Source organism: Nipponia nippon, unplaced genomic scaffold, assembly GCF_047370975.1.
Source record: "Nipponia nippon isolate SJK-2023a ecotype South Korea unplaced genomic scaffold, ASM4737097v1 scaffold_9, whole genome shotgun sequence".
NCBI lineage: Eukaryota > Metazoa > Chordata > Aves > Pelecaniformes > Threskiornithidae > Nipponia > Nipponia nippon.
In genome coordinates, this window is record NW_028262413.1 from 35,729,732 (window position 1) to 35,750,569 (window position 20,838).

The 20,838-nt window shown below is 45.9% G+C and overlaps 1 protein-coding gene across 3 annotated transcripts in view; it reads right to left on the bottom strand.

Annotated features, from left to right (window-relative positions):
- MAPK6 (mitogen-activated protein kinase 6) overlaps window positions 1–20,316 on the bottom strand; it is a 31,527-nt gene extending 11,211 nt beyond the window's left edge. For 2 of the 3 annotated variants that reach the window (XM_087743449.1, XM_087743448.1), the window contains exon 1: window positions 4,099–4,243. The gene's annotated coding sequence lies outside the window, so the exon portion shown is untranslated. Of the gene's footprint in view, window positions 1–4,098; window positions 4,244–20,102 lie in introns of those variants that run through there. The other variant, XM_009470152.2, reaches the window with a different exon arrangement.
- Window positions 20,317–20,838: the final 522 nt, after the last annotated feature.

Sequence of the window (20,838 nt, forward strand, 5' to 3'; positions counted from 1 at the left end):
AAAACAGAAGTCTAGCCTCTTGACTTTTAACTTTTTTTTTAAACCTAAAAACATTTTCTCATTCACATGCACCATTTTCAGGCTCACTCAATCTGAGCTGCTGCCTGTAAAAAAGTTTACGTCAACCCAGACCATTTTCCTTTCATCCCCCACCCCCCAAAATAGTTATGGAAATTCATTTTTGTAGCTTATACTCACACTTTAAATTTCATGCTAACTCAAGGTCCAAGGCCTCTCTTCAAATACCATACAATAAGCTGTATTTTATATCCTTGGGACCATCTAAAACCAGTTGTATTTTTCCCCATAATTAGGCCTATTGTTTCACATTGCTGATGTCTTCAATATGCAGAATTGGTTTGCACCAGCTGGGTGACACATCTGGAACCTCTCTTCTAGCTACTTCCATTAAACAGCGCAGGATCCGATTCGAAAAGATGCCCATCAGTAGCAAGGAGTAAGATCTGCCGATCTCTTCACAGTAACTCAGATCCTACCCCTTACCGCCATGACGAAACGAAGGCAGCAGCAGTACAACGTGAGAACAGTTACGGCATTACTGCTTCAAGGAGAAAGGGAGTTACGGCCCACTTGCTTACTGAAGTAGTAGTCCTAAAATTTTCATTCTGTACCCCTGAAATGATGCATTTTTAATCATCAGCTTATACTATATCCTTCCACTAGGTGTCTGTTAATTGCAACATCTTCAGAAGGTATGTAAGGATTTTCAGAATCAGAGTGATTTAGCTAAGAACACAAATGTTGACAAGATAAGCAACCCATTGCGGCCTTCAATTTGACCTGATGCTGCTAAAAACTTCCTACGTAACTATGAGCAAATGACTTAATCCCAAAGCCACAAAAAGCAGGGCCCGGCTATCATTCCAAACAGGATCTAGTCCTAGGAAGCTGACTAGGAGGCAGGCAGCCTAACTGCCAAACAGATACAGTACCTCACAGGAGCATGGTGAGGACAATTAGCAAAAATGCTAATTTCAAATGAAATTAAGATTCAGTAATTGAGAGTGATCTTTCGTTTACTGCCACTGAAAATTCTACTTTGGAAATGTAACAGTTGAAATGCTGTAGCAGGTCATATATCCTTGTCTAAATAAAAAAATACGCTTTTAAACTAACCCTACGCATTAACTACTTTCACCTTAAAGATGTACTTCTTTCACTACACCAGTTTGATCTCTCACATAGTGCAGCCCTTTGCTCACATGCTACAGCCCCTGCGCTGCCATCGCCTGTGAGCTGGCCCCTCTGCCAGAACCGCAGCCCCCCGCGCATGGCTCATGCCAGGGGCCAGGAAAGCAGCTGTACCAGTTTCCCCATCCATGAGTTAACAGCAAACAGACGTTTAAGACAAATAGTCCCATAGACCAAAAGCAGATAGGAGGGATGGAAAACAAAAAGTTAACCCCAAGCTTTCTTTCACTCTGACTAAGATAATAATTACTTAAAGGGTAACCACCTAGAAGAAATCAAGGCTTTTCTCAAGCCACAATGAGCTCAAAGTAACAAATCTTTTCATTTTATAGTCATTTTTAACTTCGGAAAATAACGAGATGGATTTCTTAAAACACTAATACTTAAAAAGAGTGACACCAACACCCATTAAGTCTATATATTTCCAGTTTCAATTAAAGTCATAACAACCAGTGCAACCCTCTGTCTTGAAAATACACACTAACTAGACAAAAATGACAAATTCCTCTTCAGTTGTGTGTAACGTGCTCTAACCACTTACAACACGTGATGGACTACAGTATAAAAAGGGGGTGTTTATCACCCGAATTTGTGCCGAATAGGCTATTCACACAGGCACCGATGTTTTCGTTTAGGCTAACCGTCACCTTTCCAACACTACCATTTTTTTTTTTAAGCAGTACTTTTATTCCTTCCTCCCACAAAGTTTAAAGAGGGAAACAGAAAGATACGAGTTTCCTACATGGTTTACAACTATGCTTTTAAAACAGATCAGTTCTCAGGAGAGGGCAACAGAAGTGACCCGCAGAAGGGCTGTCGCCTTTGAAATTATTCCTAGCGCTGGCAGACATCACCACACGCAACCAACTTCATGCATTATGCAAGCAGCCCCTTCAATTCGTGCTCAACTTCTGCACGTGGATTTATCACAGTTTTCAGGAAACAGGATGTACGCTGAGACACAGGCAAGTACGAGACGTTTACTTTTTCAGAAATACAAATAAGACAGAAAGGTACCGGTTAATTTGATTATGCAGACCACATAATGATCAAATCATTACTCACAAGAGAAAGACCAAGAATGACTAATGACATATTATACAACCTGCTAAGTACTATCCCCTTGACTATAAAAATACGGGGCACAGAAGTATTTTTTTAGATCAGCCACGTTGCAGTCAGTAGGCAGAGTGAGTCATCGTCCAACTCACGAAACTGCTGCTTTTCTAAAGCCTCCTACTTGCTCCCCACACTGTTTAGGGAACTCTGTGCTGGCAGTCAGCAAATGTTACTATTAGTTTATAGATCTTCTGAAGGATCTGTAAAAGCAGACAAAAATCCACTGTTTTTCTGTATCACAAATAAAACCGGTTCGGTCCTCCCTTCAGATAATTCAATGAAAACTCACCGCTGAAGAAGCCTACCATCAGCTAACCACAGCCTTCTGCACCTCAGCAGATCTACCATCTGCTGTTCCACTGAACAGTTAACCAGTCAAGAGTGAATTAAAGATAACAACCGCACAAGCAAGGACTGAGCCTGAGCAAGAGGTTGAAATGGAAGTTCCCATTTTAGCTTTACAGCACACATCTTCTGAACCCGATTACCAAACGAAAGTCTACCTCTACTTTAAGCCACCACTTTCTGGAATTTGTAACTGGTTTATAAACACATCGTGCTATCACAACGTTATTTTAAGATACACACACACATATATACATATTCATATATATATATTTTAAAAAAAAAGCTTGTTGGCACCAGCGCTTTTATTAACGTTTGCACCAGCCGTATGACAACACGCCAACCACCGTTTCTTTTCCCACGACACCATTAACTTAGCCATTGCCAGGCTGATCCAAAATGGCACTGAATTAGCCAGATACTCATCATGCAGCAGCCAAGTGCGTGCATCCTGCCTGCCTAGCCAAGGGTACCTGTTCTTCCAAACCCCAGAACTCGAGCAGCCTCTCGTCAAGCTATGTTCATCGGATGTTTCAAGCTACTCAGGAAAAGTATTAAGTCACTTTTCCCACAAAAGGCGCTCGAGGCTGCGGGGGAGCCTGCGGGCGCCCCGGCAGCGGGAGCAAGCGGTACCTCTCCCTGTGTCCCCGGGCACGGCGGCTGGAGAGCGGCGCCCAATCCCCTGCGGGCAGCCGCCGGCGAGGCCCCGCCGGCACCGAATTCAGCAGCAAGACTTCCGCAGACTTCGGAGAGGCCGGGCTCCCCCCGCGCCGGCAAAGGACATCCTTCCTCCCGCCGCCCCGCCGGGGCGAGCCGGCTCCGCCCGCCAGCGCCGCTCCGTTCCCGTACACCCCCTCCAGACACCGGCGACCGCTCGGGCAGAGGGGACCCGCTCCCGCCGTGCCCCCGGGCCCGGGCAGGGGAGGCGGCCAGCCTGGCCCCCGGCCGCGCCGCGGCCACCGGCCCCGGCGCCCCCACGGGGCCGCCGCAGCGCAGAGGAGCCCTACCTTCAAACGCCCTTCAGGGCGCGGACGCCGCCCCCGGCCCCGCTCCGGCGGGAGAGGCGACCCCTGGGCCCGGCGCGTCCCCGCCCGGGCCGCAGCCGTTGGCCGCTGGGAGCGCCCCCCTCGCGGCGCCGCGCGGCCGCCCCCGCCCGCCCTGTCAGCGCCCGCTCGCCCCCCTCAGCCCCGGGGCCGCCGCTGCCCTCGGGCCGCCGCAGTGCGGAGGGGCCGGGCCGGGCCGGGCCCCGGCGGAGAGGGGCGGCGCGGAGCGGGCCGGGCCGGGCCGGGCCGGGGGGCGCCGCCGCCGGCGTCCGGCGGGAGGGAACAAAGCGCCTTTGTGCGGCGGGGCCCGGCCCGCGCGTGCAGCGGCCCGAGGCCCCCCTCGCCCCCCGCCGCCCCCCGGCCGCCCCGCTGCACTCACGGGCCTTCCCAGGCTCATCGGGGTCTGCGCTGCTCACACGGCCGGGCCCCGCGGCCCCGCCACCGGCTCCCGCCCGGCGCCCGCCCGCCTCGCCGCAGTCGCCGCTGCCGCAGCCGCCATGTAACCCGGCGCGGAGGGCAGGGAGGGGCGGGGCCGCCGCCGGCTCCGCCTCCGCGGGGCGGGGCGCGGCCGTGGCCGGGCGGGGCGGGGCCCGGGGCGGCCCTGAGGGGAGGAGGGCGGGCGCGAGGGGCAGCGCCGCCGGCCGGGGCAGCGGTGCCGCTGGGGGCTCCCCGCCGGAGGCAGGGCCGCCCCCGCGGCCCGCCCGCGCTGCAGGGCCCTCCCGCCGGCCGGCCCGCGCCCTCGAGTCCGGAGGAGCGCCCGACCCCCTTCCCTCAGCGGGGAAGGCCGGGGGGCCGCGGCGGGACGCCCTCTGGCTGAGCCGTCACCTCGCAGCCTGGCTTGTCCTCCTTGGACACTGCGGCTCCCAGTAGCCTGTGCGTCCCGTTAGCCAGAGGAACTTAGCAGACTCTCAAAGTCCGGTTGAGTCAAACACTTCAAAGCAATGGGCCTGGCGGAGCTGTGGGCAGGGGCCACGCACCACCACCAAAGTTAACGCGAACTGGAGGCCTACAGACACCAGTGGTGGCCCTCTAGTACTGCATTCATACTCAAAGCTTCAATTACAACTGCTGCTTCCTCCTCCTATTTGATCTCCACTGCCTCCTGACAGCTTCGCTAGAGTCAGACTGCTGCTTTTGAAACCTGCCTTTGACCCGAGCCCTGGCAGCGCCTCGCTCGGCAAGGCCTGGGGCTTGGTCTCTCCAGCATTTCCCTTGGCCACAACACAGCACGCCGAAAGAAACCCCACAGGCGGAGAAGAGATTAGGAACATGTGTTTTTCTGCAGCTGAGGGGATGCGGGGAGGAGAGCCGGGCCATCTCTCCGTGCCCAGGTTACAGGCCCTGCGACAGCTGGGGGAGGAAGGGGAGAAGAGGAGCAGGACAAGGAGGCCCAGCATCAGTCACCGCTGGGCAAGCACCGCGCCTGCAAATGTCAGCGTGTGGCGTCCGAACCACGGCAGGCGGGGAAGTGGTTGTGTGGGCCCAGTTCAGCCATCCTGGCTTTCAACATCCCTCATGGTAGAGAAACAAAAACACGGTTGGAAGGCAGCAGGCGGGAACGACAGGGGCAGGCTTTCCTTCTCCGGAGGGGACGTTTTGGCTCAGATGTTCTGCAGTCTTAGTGCCATGGGGGACCTGAATGTTCTCCCCACAAGCATTGACAGACTATTTGCCATTGCTGTCACCTCTGTAGGCACCGAAAGGATTTCTCTCTTGCTATTGCATCTCCCTTAACGGACATAGGCAGAGACAGTAAAAGTCTACTTTTCCCCAAAAATCACAACTAATATAACAAAATAAAGCAAAATAATTAAAATGTTATTTTTTTTCCCTGTGAGACTTTTATACAGCAGCCTTAGCGGAGAGAGAGAGGCGTGAAAACACCAGGCCTGTAGGTATCAGAAGAGCCTTACACTTCCACTAACACAGCTTCGGTACAACTCTAAAGACAGGGTGCGGTTCCCCTAGGTCCCTCGTATACCTTTTCAGTGCAGGATGACTCAAAAGAAGATAAAACAATACTCATTTTTACTGGTTAAACAGAGGTTATTTATAGTTAGAACTAGGATAGAAGTTACTCACGTTGCATAGAGCTCTACGGCTCACTCTGCTGCTATCTGGACAGAAGCATCCAATTGACCCTTGCACTTTTAAATCACATAACGTTATTTTTTTAATAAACAAGTCATACATCAACATCCAACGAGCTCTCTACCCAGCTTCTCCAAAGTTATTTAAATAACTTTTAAAACCCCTTCAATTATGAAGCCAAGCATAAACTCTTTTCAATTTAGTCAGATGCGTTGCTAACTCTGACATTGCCCCCACTAGCAGGAGAGGTGACTTGGGCATTTGATAATACAGCATTGCACTAATAGCACGCATACAGAAGTCAGTAATTAAACTGATGCTTTACATTACAATATTTGCTAATTTATAGGCAGCTAACCATGCTGCCAACAGTGGAGAAAAGGCAGAAACAAAGTTGCAGTTCTTCTGCTCACCCAGCAAAACAGAATTGGAAGATTACAGCACTGGCTGCTCCAGAAGGCCTGTATTTAAATACAGTCTATAAAAAAACCTGCAGGAGTGCATATTTGGAAGAGGTGATGTTAGGACGGCAACCAGAGCCAAGCCACAGAGGAGTATTTACTTGCATTAAAGGAAGAGATTTGGAACTCAAAAAAAGGCAGGAGCAGCAGTGGTTGTATGTCTAAATCCAGAGCTATTTAGTTAATTAAAGAATCCTTCCACCCATACAAACTGTTTTCGTTATGAGAGACAAAAGAGCAAGCTGATCCTAGGGTACTGCAGTAAGAAAAATTTTATATTGCAGCCTTGCAACAGCAGCTGGAGAGCCCATCATCATACTGTGTCCGTTGGGACTATTTGCCAATGCCCACCCTGCCATTTCAGTCAGGTGGAGCAGCTGCACATCCATGGAGTTTGCTCTGCAGCAGCCCAGACTGGTTGAAAAGTAGTTTAGCAAACACGGCGGAGGCTTGCAGTAAGTGGCAAGCTTCCTCACCTGGGTAGAACACGCTCACTCATAAATTTCATGTAGTCCAGATGTACCACCATTTTTCTGGGTTCCTAATTAATAAATCAAGAGCTACTTTCTTTTTTTTTTCTTTTTTTTCCCCCCTCCAAATTATTTTCTGCCGTTCTAAGAGCATAGCCTGTGGTAGGATCTAGTGAATGAGATCCTTCAATCTAGAGGAAAATCATGCAACAAGGAGGAGCATGGTGCAGGAATGTTATTTGTCTTCAGCCTCACGATTTGTAGAATTACAATGCACATGAGAGAGATTTGCTCAGAATTTAATTGTGTGTCACATGGCAACTTACAGCTATCAAATCCAGCAAATTGCTAATCTGTTCTCAGATTTTTAATATCTCATTGATTAGGCTATAAATTACTGTGTCAAATTGTTTCCCTATTCCCCACAAGAATGAGCTTACATAGCATGTAGATGATATGCTATATGATACCAACCCATTCTAAAACATTTGCAGATATTAACTGTCAGTAAAATGCAGAGTAAGAAAAGAAGTGGACTTCGAGGGTCATAAAGCCCAGCAATTAAGAAATAATTAGAACTGAAGCAATGATTCATTTGTTATACCCAAGTTCAAAAAGATCAAACAGTAAATTCCAATGTAATATTTCAGTCCTGTGTATGAATCATTACTTGTGGCATAAAAGGGAATGAAGTATTTTTAAGTGTCCACACCCATTATGATTGGCAAGGGAAAAAAGATTTGGAGACAGTTTGAAAAGGTTGCCCAAGGTGACTCGGCAGCTCCAGCTTCTGTCTCAGTTTCACTGCTTCGCTGGGCTTTTCTGCGGGAAGTCTTTGTTTTCTGGCGTTATGCAGCGAGAGAGCATTAGAGAAAGAACGATTCCAGGTATTTTCTGAAGAGGCTGAACTTAAGCATGCACCTCACATCAAGCAGCCTCCACCCCAGTGAAGATGAAGGTATCTAAGGTGATACCTGGTTCTTGGCCTGTCCCGCAGGATCACTGCCCTGGGCAGCCAAATTTGCTAAGACACACAGGGGAAGGCTGACAGCAGACAGCACCCAGGGCGCCCGCCAGACCGCTCCTGCTGCAGCTTCCCAGAGGAAGGGAAATGTATCCTAGGATACATATTTAAGGACTGACTTCTTACCAAAGTGTACGATTCATTTTGCATGAGGATAGGGATGAGTTTCGAGAGGAAAATCCCACTTATTAAAAGGGGATGGGGAGAGGTTTCAAGAAACACTCAGTTTCTGATGCTTCCGTGGCCTGTTCCTGCTTACCTCTGTTCTGCAGGGTGATCTGGGCCCTGAAGTGCGATTTAGTTTTCCTGGCACAGCTCCCAAGAATTTTTAATAGTTTGTCTGGGTCTGCTTTAACTGCTGCCTTCTCCAATTAGCCTAGTTCTCTGCAGGCGTTAAGCAAAGCCTTTACAAATCACTTGCTCTCCCAGCTTACAGTTTCATAGTGCTGACATTCAGCACAAATAGTCCAGATAAATTTGAGTTTCACTGACAACCCAACAGCTCAGGTAGCTTCACTTCTTGGGCACCTCCGTTTCCTGGAAAAGGTCAGACTACACCTTTCCATACTGGACATAAGGGGTTTTTATTTGTTCTTTTTAACATAAACACATTTTCCTAACGAATGCTCTCTGTGTTTGCAGACTTTAAAGTTTTCCCAATAAATCTTAGGGTATACTTCATGCCAGCATTATTAGCAGATAACCACACAGAAGTTACCATCTTAAAAACTTTTAACAAACTCTTGCATCAAAATCCTTTTTTAAAGTCTACTTGGCGGTAGCCGAAGCTACCTGGGCACAGACAGCATACTATCATCTCATTTGCACTCGCTTGGTGGAACTGAGTTTGCTAGAGCAAGCTTTGTACTGTCTACATTCTGATCAGGAAAGAAGCTATGAGAATATTAGGGACTTGGAAGAAAGGAAAAAGGCAAACCCTAAGACCTTCATCCCTGTGTGAAACAATAGAAAGACTGGAAAAGAACAGATCATTAACAGAGAGCAATTCAAACCAAAGACAGCAAAGTACAAAGGGCAAATGAAGGTAGAAAAAGAAAGTCACAGAAAATGTTCAACTTTCAGGTTAGAAATAAATGGGTTCTGTGACATACTTTGGAAATTCTGTGAATCTGCAGGAAAAAAAAAGTCATTAAACACTGAAAAAAGAACAAGTCATTCTTCCCCCTTGGTAGATCATCAGCAGTCTAGGACACTTTGGTACAGCTAGCTGCAGGCAGGCTCCCTGCTTAATATTGCACATTTTTATTAAGTCAGGCAATTCCATTGCCTACTTTTTCTATGTCTTAACCAACACTTAGCACAGGGACAGAGCAGCTGCCTAAAGCAGGAGTTGGCAAAGCCATGGCAATACTGGGAGAAGAGCTTAGAAAACTTGCCTTGTAGCTGGGTCATCACTGAAAGCGTCAGCCCTCTGTGTGTGAAATTCGCTTGTAAGGCTGGAGCTCTCCCAGATTTCTCAGCCTTTCATTAATTCCTTGTTGGTTAACCTTGCATAGAGGTAGCTGTCAGTATTTCATATGCAGAATAGCAAACATGTAGAAAAATTTACCGAGGTAGGCAATTAAGACAGTATGTGTTAGGTTTAATCACCTTTTAAAGGATGACTAGTACCAACATTTCTATCTACAGCTGAAAAACATTCTACAGGGCTGTTGTGGCAAGGCAAAGCACAGGACGAAGTGGAAACAAGAAGCAGCAAATGTCTTTTTCCCAGTACTTCAGAGAGAGTACAAGACAATTCTGTGTGCGGCAATTCTCCCCCGTTCGGACCTGCAGGAAGGCACCACTCCCATCCCCACCTCCAAAACCTCAAGCGAAGCAGTTAGGAGAACACATCTGCCCACTGAAGTGGCACCAGAGCAATTGTCTGAGGCATCTCTGTGCTAGTTACTGCATCGGCTGCAGCGCTGCTAGACTTGTAGACAGCGCATTACTGTACAGATATGATTTAAATGTCTGTAATACCTTGAGTACTCCAATGTGGAGGGATGCCCTGAAAGCAGGGCAGGGTGCTCTCAGCAAAACATGCGCTTGGTTTTGGATCCCTACTGGAAAATACGTCAGCTCTTGAGCAGAAGTTATAAAGGCCTGATGATGGATTTTTGTAGAACAATTAAATGTTTTTGTAGAACTATTGCAGTTAATTGCAGAACTATATATATTGCTATGTAGAACTGTTCTTGTTCATTCCTATAGAACAGTAAACCTTCCTACATGCAGCACTGATTGCTATTGCATAAAGCCTCTGCTGTGCAATTGTAAATACAGCTGGTGCTGCAGTGCTTGTCATTTACAGAGCAAAAAAAAAAAAAAATCGGACTAACGTTAGCTAACATTTTCACCAACACCAGAATCCTCTTGAAATACATTTACAGGGGGCAAAGCTCAATACAAATACATGGGCATCAGCTAATACGCTGCTTTAGCAGCCTGAAGCTACACAACTTTTACATATCAAATAGCAACAAATGTTATCTACAAGCTTACAAGGGGAGAAGGGAGGTGCAGTGAGTTGAGGTGTTTCAAACACTTTCAAATATTATTTTGCCATAAACTACATATGAACGGCATGGCCAGAAGTGAATCTTTGTCAGCATCAAGAAGATGATCCGTGGCTGCCACAAGAAACTTGGGGGTTGGGACAGCAGTACTAATTGGTCATAGCGGAAGAGTCTCGGACCTCTACTGCTACTTAAGTTTGTGCCCTGTAGAGGCCTTCATGAGTGGGACATGGCCCCCAGTCCCACCTAGGCCACCCGTGGCACTGTGGTACTTCTTACGGTGGTTTGTGAAAGCAGGGTGAACCAAGCTGGGTTGTGAGACGCGTTCAGAAATCCTGTCTTTGTGACTGCTCAGGCAAAGGCCATCCTCCATTCGCTTTGCCCTGCACACAGTGGTCTCCGACACGCCCAAAGCTCACGGTGCAGCTGTTTCACAAGCAAGCAGCATACTGGCTGGCTAAAGAGGCAAAAAGCACGGTGCCGGCAGGGTCAGGGCAGGCCAGTGGGAAGCCGATGTGAGTGCTGTTGCTCAGGGTGCATTTTGTCTGGGGCCAACAGGCTTTTTCAGGATTCCCAAAATAGCACTTATCGTAAACAGGAGATTGACTGCGAAGCATGCTGCTTCGCTCAGTGCCTCCTACTGTCCCTCCCAGACCCCCACCCCAGTCAGTCTGAAGCTAAAGAGTTGGAACACCTAAGAAATATTGAAAAGTAGAAACTTTTTATATAATACCTACCATCAAATTATATGGCAAATATTCAGCATTGCAAAAGCTACCTTGAGTCACTTTTGTTATATCTTCAGACATCAAAACCCAAAGTTTTTATTTTGCTAACAAATGAATTTTGGAACCACCTCCTCTCCCTTAATACTCTAACTTTTTCTCAGCGCATGTTGCACCATCTATTTCTAAAGATTTCCACTACAAATATATGGGACTATTCAATTCCCCATATTCCCCAACCGCATTGTAGCTGAGTTTCATTAAGATTTTCTAGGACATTTCAGGTTTTCTCAACAGTTTCGAGACACTTGCTGGGAGGCAGTACATTTCCAAACTATTTGTTTTCTCATGAAAACCGGGTTTTGCCTATGTGCCAGAATCAGCAGACATTTTATAAATAGCTTTGGACAGATGACAGGAAATGATGCAAGATCTCAGACCGCTCCACAGAGGGCAACTGTCTGAAGTGCTCAGAGAGAGGGACTCGCACCACTGACTACTACACCGGGAAAAAACAAACAATGCACAGAAGCATCATTTACTGCAGAGGGTATCGGGCTTATGAAACAGAAGTTCTCTGTCTTATTACAGCTCAAGCAAAAAGTCTATTTGCTTGCAACTATACTACAATGAAAACCAGGAAAATTAAATTTTCCTTTGAAGAGGAAAAACTGACCAGAATTGTCTAATTTGCTGCTTTGTCTTTTACTCTCGAGGAGGAGCTTTCCCCTCCTAACAGCTATAAATGCCAACACAGGCATTGGAGGTTCTCCAAACCCAACTGGTGCCAGACACTGGGATCATCTTCTTACCCTGGCATTTCCCATCAGCTTCAGCAAAGGCTCTTCCAACTGAAACTACTTAAATGGGCTCCAATAATAGCTGCTTAGAGGTTAATCTGTATCTATTCATCTGATCCCAAGAACTATCTGTTCCTCTTTGCAATAGCAACACAGAATGCAGAATCAACTCACTGTCTCATTTTGTTTCTATCAGCTTCCATGAAGATAAAACCCAGTAATTTAGCCCCAAAGAAATGCTTTATTTGGAATAGGGGCAAACGCTCAGCTCTCTTAAGTCCATGGCAAAACTCTCAACAGATTTAACTTCAACGCAGTGATGCCAGTCTTCTCCCCCACTACCAAGTTGCTTCTAACAGCAGCAAGCACCTCTCAGCCCACTCCTCACCACGCTTCCACACCGCTGATGACTGAACAGCGTGCTATACATGGAAGACTACAACTATTAGTGAGAAATAGATAGCGTACCTCCCCAGCAGACGTGCTTTTTGAATTAATCAGTCCAGAGAGCGATGCATGTGAGTCCTCTGCGTTCCCACGTTGCAGTTAAGCATTGCGGGGAGCTGGAAGAGTTGGCCTCAAAGCAGCCACGGGCCGGTCTCCTTTCTCCATTGGGCACTAGAAGTGCAAGGGTGTGTAAGCACCCCACTCCTCTGCACAGGGGCATCGTCATAACCACCCACAGCGCTTTCTCCCACAGACCCAGCATCGGGGAGGCTAGCCTGAGGCTTCTGCTGGGATTTTGCTTTAACAGAGAATTGCATATTTGATCCCTCTCGTGACCATACCTCAGAGGCATCCTGCTTTCAGGAGTTCATGGTTTCTACCCATCATTTGTAAGTTATTTGTTCCCATGACAGACAGAACAGCCTAGAAGCGCTCCTGCCTATGAAAGGAGTAAATAATATGTGACACATTTTTTAAGCTTTTGTACTGAGTAACTGATTTTACCCATGATCTAAATTTCTGTAAGTCTAAAGAAGAATTTGATTTTTTTTTTTTTTTGCATTAAAGACATTAAATCTGACTGATTTCTTTGTTATTTTGGAAACATAAGATTTATTACTTCTATTAGAGGTGTGACAGTGCTGAAACTGAGCCATCCCAAACTTTCTCAGTTAAAGGCTGTGTAAGGAGAAACGGAATACATCTGTCCATGTATGCATTCCAGGACATAAAAGTAAATCCACTTGTTAGTGGGTGTTCACACACTGTGTGTGTACAGGAGAGAGGGGTACAAGAGAAGGTGGACAAGGCTGTCAGCCTTTGCAGAGCTCAATGAGGGGTCCAGTACCTGAGACCCAACTGTCCTTAATAACCACAAGCATAAAAACAACCCTAAAATTGTAAACCCAGGCTTCATCCTTTTCTGCACTTGGAAGGAAATCCTGTGTATCTTTTTTGCTTCTTGACCTATCAGGAAATGCGTCTCACATGCCTATTCACTGCACCACTGGATAGTGTCCGCCACAGAGACCCGCTCTTCTTGTACAGGGCTCATGCAGACCGCTTCTCAGAAATACCTCCATAGCATACCCTGGTGCTGAGAAATCACTGAGAAGCAGTCCTAAAACCAGAAAGTTATCTCGTATAGGTAAACATTTCACTGTATAGTTAAGCCTAGGGGTTCTTTCATGATCTGAATAGCGAGATTTACTTTGCAAGTGAGCTGGAACTAAGAAAGATTAAAGAGGTAGAGAAACCTTCTGCTTTTTAGTGCATCAGCATTCTCTTATCTCCAGTATATCTCTGAACAGTTTTCAATTGCATTTGGTCAAAAGCCGTTAAACCAAAACTGAAGAGATACCACATACATCTAAAGCTATATTTCGTGACAGGGGAAAAGGTATTCCTCCCTCATTCTCTGTGTTTTATGAAACACTGCAGAACCATTTAAGCCTCAGTTAAAATAAAATCATTTGCTGATAAGCCTGTTTTAGTAAACAAAAAAAGTTGCTAACCATTATCTTGAATTTCTTCTTATTGTTTAATCTGGACACTCCCAAAACAAAAGCAATCGAGATGATTCAAAGAAGAGGAGTTTCAACCTTTGGACCAGCTCTAATTGCAATACTTAATTCTCATGACTGCTGCAATTCAACAGACTCCGACCTAATCATAGCATTCATGTGTGCTCCATGACCTACTCCAGCATTGCCCTGGATGACAGCAAGAGCTGCCATGTGCTTCCTATCTGTAATCTGATGTCCCCAGTGGCTCACAGCACCACAAACCAGCTGAAAGACTTTCTGTTCCCTTGCATCCATTATCACGGAAGTCAGGTGCACAAATCCATTCACTCGTGTTCAGTAGCAGAAGACTATTTGCGACAAGGTCAGGCTGCGCAGTGGGAGATCTCACTTGGCCACCCAAAGCAATGAAGAATCAGGCTTCAGCCACCAGACAACAGTGGGCAAACTCTTCCTGCTAGTCTGTGTCTTGAAATGGTGGCCCAGAGGGGTAAGACTGCAGCTCACAAACCTCTCAGCTTTTCCTTGCTATTAACTTTTCCAGGACAGACAGCCTCTCTAGCTACAGACTGTCTTGGAAAAGGCATGTCCCAGAAATCAAGGATGGACATGACTCTCAGCCCTTGCTTTCAGAGTCGAACCATCCTGCCAGGGCTGGACTAGGAGTCTCATTACCGCTGCCCAAACCATCCTGCTCCAAGGGCAACTCCAGGGAGGACTTAACACTCAAGCCTGTCTGTCGGAGACACTTCACAAAGACTTCACAAGACAGTGCAATATTCATCAAAACCAAGTTGGTGGTTTTCCCTTCGACCCAGCAAAGGTTTTGAGGTGTCAGCTGTTTATTTTTCCATGACAGACTACCTAAGCTGGTACTTCCACAGCTGCGTGGACTATCTAAATACTTCCTAGAAGTACAGACTAAAGTGAGGTTATTATGGTTTGTGATAATATCCCCATTTAAATGATTAAGGCAATTCACTTCCTTGTAGTAAAAAATGATTCAAGGACTACATGTACAATTTGTGATCAAAGTACTACTCTGTACCCCATGTTTATCATCCTAGGTCCAATGATATTTATTAGTAAACAATACAAATGTAATCATTGCTAGGCAATGGTAAATCAGTGGCAAGGCCTGAACAGGCTGTTGTCAAGTAGGAAAACTTCAACCAAGAACCTGCAGTAACTGCTGAAATCGAGCAAAACAGCAGGGTAGTAATGGGAACTTTTGAACCTTTTCACACAGAGGAACAAGAAGATTTATTTTCCTCATTGCTCTAACGTTTCAGATAGCAGGAGAACATGGGAATATGGGCCTTAATGTCAGCTAGTAAACTTTTCTGACCTTTGAAGGGAACTCCATGTGACATGACAATCACAGTAATCAGAACAAGCTCTATCTGCTCTGACACAGCTTTACTGCGTGAGCAGATAATCCTTCTTCTCCTCACAAGTGCTCAGTGCTCTGCTTCATTCATTGCACAAGACAGATAGTGCTCACCTGATTACCAGTACTTGGATACCAAGAAAAAAATAAAATCAGTGTGCTGTGCTATGTGTTATTCATCACATATTGCCCTGGCCTGAGGACAGAACCACCAGGGTTTAAGGGCTCTGCAAATACCCATTAAATTAATTTCTACAATCTGCAAGAATGTCAGGATATTATCATTTCCACTTTCCTGAACTGAGTCACAAAGATCAAGGTCACAGTAGCCCTTAATAGCAGATGCACAATTTAAGATTGCTAGAACTGAATTTTGCAAGGGATTGGTACTTTATTCCACTGTTCAACTTTTCAACTCGCTTTTCAAAGTGATTGGTACTTTTTGCACCAACTGCAGATCACTGAAGCTCTGAATTCTCAGTTTTTGCAAGTTATTCTAGGCTTTGGCCAAGCAGTTCTGATTTTCCCCAGCACCAGAAGTCCCCGAGTAGCCGTGCTTGTACACCCCGAGTAGCTGTGTTTGCACACCCTCCACGCCAGCATCTCCGTTCCCTCTCAGCTGCTCACTGAGTTTCTCCAAGTCTCCTCCCATTTCTCAGTTTCTATTTTTTTTTCCTCCTTTCCAATTCAAGTCTCATTTTTATAAGCTTTTTCTCCCAACCTACTCCTTAAAAATTTCCTACCTATTTGGTCCTTGTTTCTTCCACACATGAGTCAGGTAGCTACCTCCAGCTTAACTGGAGCCAACAGGAGCCACTAAAAGCACTGCATGGGAGAAACAGTCCACTTACTTACATTCAATTAAGCTGCCCAAACCCAACACAGCCTGCAACAGCCTGTGGATGCAGTCACGGGAAAATTTCTGTTCAGAAGTTGACTGGGCGGGAGCACACCCAGGACCAACAGACAGCATGGGAATTTACCACATCTATCCAGTCTGCAAAACCTGAAGTCTCCAGTTCATAGACATCAAGAGATTTTCCACAAAGATAAAACACGCATCTTTGATTCTGGATTTCAAGAGCGCCCTCCTCTTCTGGAACAGGCAAGAGCCTTTTAAAAACTTTTTTTTGTTTGCCTGTTTTCAAGTAGGGCAAAATCAGTGCTCTCCTCCAGCCTGGTTCTTGTAAAATGACAAAATACTTGAGCTAAACGTTCCAGCAAAGTTCAGATTTGGAACTATACCTGGCACAAAAATGTTTCCATCCAAAGAATTAGCTGTCAGCAAAGTCATGGTCTATCAAAACAGAGGCAAGCACTGAGACGAAGGCAATCCCAACACGAGAGCTTCCCAGCCTTGCCCAAGCCACCAAGGGGCTGCAAGTGCCATGTTCTGCTTTGCTATGTCCCTGCTCCCCGCACACACAGCCTCTCTCCATCACCACTCCTCTGCCTGGGCAGAGGAACAGGCACATTCACACCTTCTTCTCCCCCAGCAGAAGGTACCCAGAAAGCTAACGCGGGCTGCGTCACCTCTCCAGGCAGCATTCTTCTGACATCCCTGGGACTGGAAAGCCGGTAGCTGTTGGGGAAGGTGGTGGTAAAAGGGTCTTCCTACACAGGAATGCATTAGGGAGGAAAAAAAAGTGGACCAGGGAGTTTCTGAGAAAGATATGGACCCGTCAGCGTCGTCCCCATGGGTCGGTGAGAGGTTGCTGGGGGGGCACAGGGAAGCCCCACAGGGGCACTGGGCACTCGCCGCTGGGATGCGGAGGACCCTATTCAAGCTTCTCTTCCCCTTCGCAAAGGTATTTTGGGAAAAAGCTCTCAGCAGTGCAAAGTAAGAGGACATTTCCTGTAAGAAAATATCCCACTCTCCGGGACAAAGTTTCTTCCTATTTTTTTGCTCCGATGCACAGTCACGCAGCCTCTCCTACCACCCAAACCCTGCTGCTTCCTCTGCGTCCTGGGCGCAGACCCCGTGCCCCCTCACTGCAGCTGCCCTTAGCGGGGCTGCGGGGCAGCCAGGAGACCCGGGGTTACAGGGAGGAACCCCAGGACTTAGGGGAATGCAACAGTGAAGGAGGTGAGGAGATAAGCCTTTAAATAATCTTCATCATCAGCTTCTCTGTAATCTCAGGTTTTGGCTGGTTGGAGGGACGGGCAGAAACCACGTGTGATTGTACGCAGGGGATGGGGACAACAGCAACACTAGCCTGGCTTTCTGGTGGTTACAGAGGCTGTAATTTCTTTTTATTTCCACTGTATCCTATGTGAAAAGCATTTCAAGACCTGCTCTACCTCCCAGATCCTATTATGAAAAGCTGGATCTCACAAAGCTGTTTTCCAACATGTCAAATTCAGGTTTTGTGGCTCTGTTTGACAGTTTTACGAAGACAGCATTAACTCCCAACTGAGCATAAGAAACCAGGTCACTGAACACCAGGAGTGCACGACTCAGTGCCCTGATACCTTGCCTGGTAGATGTACTTCTCGGAGCCCCCGTCTCCAGCCTCAGCAGAGTCTGTCCCACCCCTCCATCATTCAGCGTCAGGCAGGTCGGTTCCCAGAACCTTTACCACGCTATGGTCATGAGCAGAAGACCTCAAAAAGGCACAGCTCAGTCCCACCATTCCTGCTCACGTGGGTTAATGCTGCAGCGCATCAGCAAGCCCACCTGCTCCCCTGCTGCCACCCCCAGCGGGACCTCGGCCGGGCTGGCCCCACGCTAGCTGCTGGGCACCCACCGCTGCGGGGTGGCTGTCTCACCTGCAGCAGGTACACAAACTGCCTGGCATCCTTCAGCATAATGCTGGCAGCTGCGGCAGGCAGAATCTAGGAAATACATCCCTGAATCTACCCTTGTGTTCTTTAAAACAAACTTTCATTTATGCTGCTGGTGGTGGCAAAAAATAGCCCGAGTCCCCAGTCTACCTTCAGTTATATTTTTCCATGTGCAGAGCTGGAGCTCTGAGTCTCCTCTCCCTCTGCAGAGCAAACACAGCATTTGCAGGAATAAAGCTGTGCTTATATAAGCTTCTGAGAATGCCAAGTTGAATGTCTGACAGAGGAAAAATTTGTGGTAAAAAACTATTTTTTGTCTTTTTGAGAGATCTAATCTATCGTCTGGGCATTCCTGACCTTCAGAAAGTATTTTCATCTCGCATGTTAAGTAAGTATAACAATCCTCTTAACAAGGGAACATTTTGTTAGAGCTTTAAATTGGGTTACGTAAATTAATTGTAGTTCTGACAGCAGGTTTCTCTTCCGTCCACGAGGACAGTTGTTATGAGATTGCTACAAGGTTCATTCACAATCACTGCAGATAATAATCTGAAGGGACTGTTTGAAATGAGATTTTTATCTGGGGGATATGCTACAAGTTTATCAAGGCTTTTTATAAAAGCAGCATTTTTGCCAAATAATTTGCAATACAGTAACCTGCACAAGAATTAAAAAATCCCTGATGTGAATGGCAAATTGAGGAAAAAAAAAATAATTTCCAACTCACACAAACTTTAGGAGGAACAGAACACAGAGGGAAAAATCCCCAACGTATGGGGATCCCCTATATGTATGAATATAGGTGGTACTGAGCATGTCTCAATCCATGAATTTACTCTTGTTGACTACAGTGGGAACTGCAAACAGTCAGGATCAGGCTCTTTGTTTCCACTAAGTACTTGTTCAGAAAAAAGCAGAGTGGAAAAATTATTCAGGAAGTAACAGCACTACTTTTAGCATTACATCAGAGCAGTCAATGACTTAGAAACACATTTCGCAGTACTCTCTTTTCACTCTTTTTTCCCAACCCCTAACCAGGCGTGGGGTTAGACACTGATTTTGAATGGGAAAAGTTCTCAGGCAGTAGAAGCCTCCCGCCTCCCTTTCTCCCCTCACTGGTAAGGCTAATGACTGGGAAAAAAGTTTCTGCTGATTTCTTCAGGAGTGGGAAAAGAAGGGCATCGTTTATAAATTGGGATTAATTTTTTAGGTTCCCTTTTGTATTTATGAGCTATTTAATAAACCCCAACAAAGCAATAAAACAATATTTTATTCAAACAGAAAGCATTTTGTTTGACTTTAAAAAAACTGGTTTACTAAACCAAAATTTTAAAATGAAAAATTTCAAATCAAAATATGGACTTTTCATTTTAAAATCTTTGTAAGAGCATTTCAGATTTTTTTTCTCCCTAAGTAACAAGAGCAGAGAGTTAAAAGTTTCACCCAATGCTACATATGAGCAATTGAGCAAATCCAGTAAACCTGATTTCTACACACTCCTGCTGGCATTAAGTTCTCCACAACAGTGGTCCAGAAACCAACAAACCCAGCCGCCCCTTCTGCGGCGTGACAGTACTCCAAGGAGCGACATTTTCAAGGAGAAAAAAACCTGTGGGTTTGTAAACCACACACACACATGCACAAACACAAGAACCATGCAAAAGGTGCTCAGCAGAGGAGGACCTTTACCCACAAAACTTAACATCTACTAACATTTCCAAATGTGCCTGGGAATCCTTTACCTTGGCATTTCCAATCATACTGAGCTAACCCATGGTGTTTTATCTTTCCTTCATATTCCTTCCCCTTCTTTGTTTGATGCCAAACATTTATTTTCAACAGTCTATACAGAGTTGTCTCATGATTTTATTAGCAGTCTCTCTTACAATACTTTATCTACAGAGAATGCAATGCATTAATACTTCTAAGTACAATGTTAGGTGTTCCTCTGAATTATCTAGAGACACTAGATGACTAATATACGATGATTTTATTTATATACAAGACAATATATTATTATTTTGATAATTCTCAAAGACGGAGAGATGTTTTTAAGTGTTAGTTAGAAAGATTGATCTTAATCCTTTATACTTTCTCTCTAAACAAACAGATCTCACAGGAGGATACACACAGACATTTAACTTACCATTACTGAAGCTATCTTTTGACTTCCTCAGTATCATTAATATTTAAGCAGAAGGAACAGAACAAACAATTATCCTAATGATACCACACCAGAACTAACAAAGTAATTTTTAAAAAGTCATCCAGAAGAAGTGAGAAGGTTGATCAGAAAATGTGAGTCAGGAATAGCTGTGCTCCGATGAGGAGAGGAAGGTTATGTTGCTGTGATATGAGTCGTGCACAGCTGTTACTCTAGTAAGAATTCATCATATTAATATTTAAATGAGAGGAGGAGGGCACGAGATTGTGTGTGACTCAATAGTCCCTCCCTGTCCTTAAGCAGAAAAATAGGCTACCAATACAGAAAGAGCATTAGGAGCTATAGAGTGGGAAGGTTTGTTTTCATGACCTCATGAATAAAAGTGGGCAAACTGGTCCCTGAAGAAGTCTAGAAATTATCCTGGTTTTCCTATTGCAAGTTAAATTCTGTTTCTACTCTCAGAAGCAGCCATTACTTAATGAACAAATTGATCCGGCAACCAGTGCTCTAGGTCTGTAGGTGACGTTTCTTGGATTTCAGTGTATTTCCAGCAAGCTTCTACACTTCCTGCAAAGAGCCACCCATGGGGGCCTTGCCTGGCAGTTCCTCACAGGGAATTACTGAATCGCTGCTCTACTTTGCCATTTATCTACAGACACGTTGATAAAACCCATTTCTTTTATCAGGGCTTACTTACCTCCAGGCTTGTTCCATGATC